Source organism: Scyliorhinus torazame, chromosome 9 (genome assembly GCF_047496885.1).
Source record: "Scyliorhinus torazame isolate Kashiwa2021f chromosome 9, sScyTor2.1, whole genome shotgun sequence".
NCBI classification, from domain to species: Eukaryota; Metazoa; Chordata; class Chondrichthyes; order Carcharhiniformes; family Scyliorhinidae; genus Scyliorhinus; species Scyliorhinus torazame.
In genome coordinates this window covers 41,222,340-41,228,339 of record NC_092715.1, presented here as the reverse complement: position 1 = coordinate 41,228,339, position 6,000 = coordinate 41,222,340, and positions in this window count along the sequence as shown.

Here is a 6,000-nt window from a genome sequence, read left to right as displayed (position 1 = left end):
TGAGGAAAACACACTCCAACCAGCAAGAAAAGGTAAGAGAAGCGCCAGTACTCACCTCGAGGCCGAAATCCCGGAGCAGAGAACAATTTTGGTCGGCGGCCATATTTATATAGGGACTGCACTTGCGCATTTGCGCGAGAAGTGCACAGAACAGGAATGTCCGTATGCGCATGCGCGAAAAGCCGCGCCTGCGCAATCATGAAAAAGGCCCAATGTAAAGGAACAGCGATCTACGCATGCACAATCGCTTCCTACGCGCTACATCACATGCGTCATGATGTCATGTACCACGCCCATTTAAAGGGAAAACGTCCCAAATCAAAGAACAAATCTTTTAAAGCTGTAAACCAACCTTCCTTCACTTGGAATGACAGCACAATGCCTCAAATTAAACCAGGAAATGAAATTAACCTCCGAAGAATTCTGCAATAAGCAGTTACCTATGCCCAAACTGATGATTCCAACCTTGAATACTTCGATACCGACCTTTACAATTTCTCTGGACCTCGCGAGCCCAATGCCTGCTCCGACGCAAACAGAGATAATGTGGTCCTAGAAGACTACGACTCGGATGAAACTTTCACCTTGGCAGGCTACCCCAGTACCAAATCCGAACCGCAGCTAGACGTGTTGCACATTGGCGACCCCCGTATTGAATCCGACGCAGGCGCGGATTCGTTCTTCGGATTTGAGGATCTTCAGCTCAGCAGATATGACATCCCATCTCATGAGTGCAGGATGAAGCTGCAGCCTGAAACCAAGAGACAAAGAGCAGTACAAGCCCACAGAGAGCGGACTGCTGCCACACAGAGTGTAGTCCATACACCGCTCAGGGTTCCTGACTCTATGAAAGGAGACACTCAAGACTCCACGCCACAGTCCTTGCACACACAAGACGTGACTCCAGTGTCTCAAGCCTCCACAGCGAGCTCGTGGACAGACTCCACGATAGCAGCAACGCAAGACTCCGACGCGCAGTCCTTGCAGGAACAAGACCATGAGGGTCTAGCAACCTCCTCTGACCAACTAGCGGCAGACGATTTAAGTCTGCCATGCTCAAGTAAACAGCAAGAAGACTATGACAGTCAACCACGCTCCAGTGCACACCAGGACGACCATGACGGTCTATAATGCTACAGTGAAGAACAAAGCGACGATGACAGTCCAAGCCCAAATGCAGGACAATAGCACGACAATGACAGTCCACCCACATTGTTTGCACCATCAGATGAAGACTCTGACAATTTACCCAACCCAAGTGAACAACAAGCAGCTACTGAGGCTCTACCCACGGCATGTGAGACGAGTGACGACAGCATCCCACTTCTCATGCAAGATGTGCAAAGTGACAGACCTCAGCTAGTGTGTACAGAGGCACTCGACGATCACTGTGAGACCACTGGTGACTCCGGTGACACCATGATACTTCCACCCTCATTCGCTCGAACCTCTCCACCAGTCAATGCATTCCTGCATGTTCCAGACATGGAACTTCAAGAAATCTCAGCTGACTCCAGTGAACCTGCTAAGACACCGGACGGGGAGCATCAACAAACCAAGACTGACTCAGTTAAAACAGACCAGACTCCAGATGGGGAGCAACCAAACGCCGACTCTGATTCACGTAAGCCGGACTTTACTCCAGACATGGAGTGCCACAACCTCAGTGATGGCACGCTCAGCGTGACAGCAGATGCCACAACGACAGGAGATGGATCACTTAACAATTACACTGGGTCAGTAATAACAAGCAGCGGCTACAGTCCAAGAGGAATACACCAATATTCACCACAGCAATATCCACCCATTCTTTCCACACCAGCAGTGCAGCCAATGACAGCTCATGCTGGACAAACCCAGTATTTAGGCATGCAGCAGCCAGCAGTCGATGCAGCATATTCTCAAACAGGCCAGCACTACGGAATGCCCACTAATGGAATCAAGACCGAAGGAGGACTACCGCCAGCGCAATCTACACTACAGACTGGATACCTTAGTTACAGCCCAGGATTTGCTGCACCCCAGCCTGGCCAGATGGCATATTCCTATCAGATGCAAGGTTCTAGTTTCACACCATCACCAGGTATTTATGCGAGCAGCAATTCTGTTTCCAATTCGACAAGCTTCAACGGTTCTCAGCAGGATCACCCTTCCTGCACAGCACGTGGCCAGAACCAGTATGTACAGTCTTAACTAACTTCAACATATGGCACATCCATGACCTTGAATGATACTGTTGATGGTACCTCTTCAACGTCAACATCTTATCAGCTACAAGATGCCATCCGACAGCATCATCACAAACATCGAAAAAAAAAGGAACTCCAAATCAGATAGCGAAGTGATTTGACCACTTCTTGGTTCCTGTGGCACAGGGACGTTGATGCCGTTCATAACCAAGAGAGACATTTGACCATGATGATTGATGGTTTTTGGACTCACACAAATGATTTGGACTTATTGTTTAATCACTGTTCCCATGACTTGTATATGCCTTACCTTATCTACCTGTACTTTGTTCAATTTTCTCAAAGTGTGCAGAAAATATGTAACATATAAAAAAAGGGGGATGTGGTGATGTGCATCAATGTAAATGCATTTAGGCTAGCTAGACACTAGAGGGAGCACCAGAAACATCACACACACACGCTCAACCAATAGATCAATTAGATAGGAGATGACCCCCAATGGACATTCACAATACACAAGGAGGTGGCACGACCACAGGGGGGCATTACACCAACCCATATATAAAGAACGCCACACACATGATCTGCCTCTTTCCAGTGGAGACAGTCAGTGAGTAAAGGCACAGGACTGATTCAATATTACACCCACCACGTGGATTGCAGCAACTGGTTAGTCAATCTGGGTAGCTATGGTAGGATTAGCAGTAGTGTCGAATCCGAGTAATAGAAGTGTAAATAGTTTGATCAACGTGTTGAAGTTATCTCCACGTCTGAACATTCCTTTGTCATGGGCACCACAAGGAAACCGCTTATGTTGGTCTGAGGGCAAACACAAGCCTAGTTTACCTAAAAGACCACACCTCTGGCATGCGTGGCTCGCTACTGTGTTCAATTGTCAGCCTATCCAATTGGGCAGCACGGTAGCACAAGTTGATAGCACTGTGGCTTCACAGCACCAGGGTCCCAGGTTCGATTCCCCACTCGGTTACTGTCTGTGCGGAGTCTGCATGTTCTCCCCGTGTCTGCCTGTGTTTCCTCCGGCTGCTCCGTTTTCTTCCCACAGTCCAAAGACGTGCAGGTTAGGTGGATTGGCCATGATAAATTGCCCTTAGTGACCAAAAAGGTGAGGAGGGGTTATTAGGTTGCGGGGATTGAGTGGAAGTGAGGGCTTAGGTGGGTCGGTGCAGACGCAATGGGCCGAATGGCCTCCTTCTGCATTCTGTGTACTATGTTCTAGATTATGTGCTCAAATCACTGGCATAACTTCTGAGTCTGAAACAAAAATGTCATCAACTGACACAATGGTTGGAACACAGATCCACTTCTGCAGCCAAATGGTACATTGCTCAGTGGCAGCGAGGCATTTCTATCCTTTGAAAGCAACACATCTTCTTACCAACTACAAGCAATGCCACAAGAAACCTGTTATCTAAAGAGACCTTTCCCAGCTCATTCATGGATGCCTTTGGAAACGCCGATATTCAGAGCCTGGGGAAAGAACAGGGGCGAAATTCTCCCGAAACGGCGCGATGTCCGCCGACTGGCGCCCAAAACGGCGCCAATCAGACGGGCATCGCGCCGCCCCAAAGGTCCGGAATGCTCCGCATCTTTGGGGGCCGAGCCCCAACATTGCGGGGCTAGGCCGACGCCGGAGAAATTTCCGCCCCGCCAGCTGGCGGAAACGACCTTTGTTGCCCCGCCAGCTGGCGCGGAAATGACATCTCGGGGCAGCGCATGCGCGGGAGCTACAGCGGCCGCTGACAGTTTCCCACGCATGCGCAGTGGAGGGAGTCTCTTCCGCCTTCGCCATTGTGGAGACCGTGGTGGAGGCGGAAGGGAAAGAGTGCCCCCACGGCATAGGCGCGCCCGCGGATCAGTGGGCCCCGATGGCGGGCCAGGCCACCGTGGGGGCACCCCCCGGGACCAGATCGCCCCGCGCCCCCCCTAGGACCCCGGAGCCCACCAAACCGCCTTGTCCCGCCGTTCAAAAGGTGGTTTAATCCACGCCGGCGGGACAGGCAATTTATCGGCGGGACTTCGGCCCATTCGGGCCGGAGAATCGAGCGGGGGGGCCCACCAACCGGTGCGGCGCGTTCCCGCCCCCGTCGAATCTCCGGTGCCGGAGACTTCGGCAACCGACGGGGGCGGGATTCACGGCAGCCCCCGCCGATTCTCCAACCCGGCGGGGTGTCGGAGAATGACGCCCCAGAATTACTCTACCCAACTGCCCCACCCCACCACCTCTCCCCACCCTTTCTGCTGCTAGGATGAATTTTGAGTTCTTGTGTCCGGCTCCCCACCCAACCCCCACCACGTTTCCCTAAAATAAATTTCCTCGAAGCAAGAGATGATAAGTGAGCCTATTAAGCGAAAGAATGCAATCTGCAGAAATAGCTACTGCAGGGCTGGGGTCACAGGAGCATTAGCATGTCAGCCAGTAGCAATTCATCAGATTTATTTAGCTTGTTTGTTGGTTACCAGGATTACAGGGGAGGAAAATGCTCGTCTTTCATCTCACACAGACTGCATATTTGTTCCGTGACCTGCCAAATCTATTTGGGAGGAGGATTCTTTCTTTGGTGGGAAATATTTGCTGGCATCCAATGAAACCCTCATTTTCAGGGTGAGTGAAGTGTATATCTTCATTTGGCAACCACTGGGCCGCTGAAAAAAGTGATAGGATCATTTCTTTCCTTCAGGTTTTAATTTAGATGTAGAAGAGCTTCAGTAACATCTCACCTGCAAATTAATCTTTGCACAGAGTGTAGAAGACATATTGATTTTATAATTACCTTCAGGAGACAAATTAGAATCGGAACACAGGCAAAACATTGCAGCCCTATACTGAATTTACTTAAACAAAGTTTAAATTGTAGGGGAGCTCACGTTTCCTTTTCATGTCTGAGCTGTCTTGCAGAATATGGCAAGTTGCCGCACAATGCAACTAATGATGGTAAGGCTGCATCATTATTGTTTAAAAACACACACAGGCAGGTTTAAGGCATGCTTGGTGTTCGTTGAAGTATAGATAAAATGTTGGCTTGGTATTAAAACATGGAAACATAAGCCGAAGAATAGATCTGACCATAGTCCTGCAGATCGAAATATACATCCCTTTTCCACTCAAATTCCTCAGCCAAGGGATCTGATCAACAGGGAGCCAGCGAAAGGTATTTACCATGTTAGGTGGCTTGTCAAAGTATTGCGGAGCACTTAAGGGATGATGAAAGGGGCTGGTTTAGCACACTGGGCTAAATAGCTGGCTTTTAAAAAGCAGACCAAGGCAGATCAGCAGCACGGTTCAATTCCCGTACCAGCCTCTCCGAACAGGCACCGGAATGTGGCGACGAGGGGCTTTTCACAGTAACTTCATTGCAGCCTACTTGTGACAATAAGTGATTTTCATTTCATTTCATTTCAGGAGTGGTCGCCAGGATTTGAACATGGCCTGGATAGTTCAGCTGATTTCCTGCAATTCTAAACAGGCCTTTTCTTCTCTCTGAAAACCATGACACCTGTGAAATTGTTGTGACGGTCCATTTGTCCTTCGCTCATCAAAGTCCAAAGACTTGAAAAAAACATTATCAGATAAACAGCTTGATGCCTGGAGTAGCAGTAGCGAGGAATGCAGATGAATGCATTAAGCTGCTAACCCAAAATATAATTTCATATGGTCGATGTTCCTTTTTCCGTCAATAGCTGGTGTTGGTTACTAACCAACAGTTCAGGAAAGATCATTGAGAAAACTGGTGAATGTAAAGGTAGCTTGCTGTCATATCTTCCCTGAGTTAACAAGGAGTTTACCATTTTG